The sequence below is a fragment of the Brassica oleracea genome, chromosome C2, assembly GCF_000695525.1.
Source record: "Brassica oleracea var. oleracea cultivar TO1000 chromosome C2, BOL, whole genome shotgun sequence".
NCBI lineage: Eukaryota > Viridiplantae > Streptophyta > Magnoliopsida > Brassicales > Brassicaceae > Brassica > Brassica oleracea.
In genome coordinates, this window is record NC_027749.1 from 18209271 (window position 1) to 18210400 (window position 1130).

The window sequence follows — 1130 nt, forward strand, 5'->3', positions numbered from 1 at the left end:
GTCTTGCATATTTTTATTGTTTTATCCATTCATCCATGAGCATTTTCATCATATAGATTAGGATTTAGCCATGTCTAGGTTGCAGTTTGCATTCATTGTCCTTATTAGGTGTTGGAGTGTGCCATGGAGTGATTTGAGATGTTTGGGAGCATTGTGATCCAAAAGGGGGTGAAATATGAGCATGGATGGAGCCTTTAGAGAAATATTCTGTTGCTAAGATATTGTGGAGACACAGCAAATTGAGTTAGCTTTCTAATGGAAGTGGTTTCAAGTCATTTGAAGATGTAATGAAGGAGTTACGACCAATTTACTAGAGGCATATCCACCCTGTTCGAGCATCCTGGAGCGACTTCTCAGAGCGACCTACCAAGGTCGCTCCCAGCCAGAGCGACCAGCTCAAGTCGCTCGCGTTTTGACGGGGCCTCAAGCCGCTCGCGTTTTGACGGGGCGAGACACGAAGAAACGCGTCGGGAGCGACCTCCTGGAGCGGCTATGCTAGGTCGCTCCGCGTGTTTTGCTTGGACGATTTTTATGTTATTTCTGGGGCCTTTTGGTCTTTTGTTTTGTTGTTTTACATTGCTTAAACCTAAGTTAAGTACTTTTGTAAGCCATTGGAGGCAAAAGGATCCTTTTTTCTGGGGAACAACTAGTAAAACTTCTTTTGATTCAGATTTCACTACAAGAAAACAGCGACATACTGAGAGAAAAATTTGACGGTATGTTGTCGGAATAACGTTATTCCAATGACATACCGACGAAACAAGTCCTCGGAAATAACTCCTCGGAAATTCATTTTTCCTCGGAATTTTCTCCGAAATTTCCGACGGAATTCCAAGGAAAAAAATTTCCGAAGAAACTCCGAGGACCACCAGTTCGTCGAAAAGCTCCTCGGAATATACCGAGGGAGAACTTCCTCGGGATATTTCGATGGACTTTCCGATGGTCCAATCCTCGGAAGTTCCGACGAAATGTTCCTCGGAATTTTCATCGGGAATTTCCGAGGAACGGAGCCGTCGGAAAATTCCGAGGAACATTTCGTCGGAACTTCCGAGGGATCATTTCCTCAGAATTTTAAAAAAAAATATTTTTTTAAAAAAATAAAAATTTTCAAATTTAAATTCGAAAATATA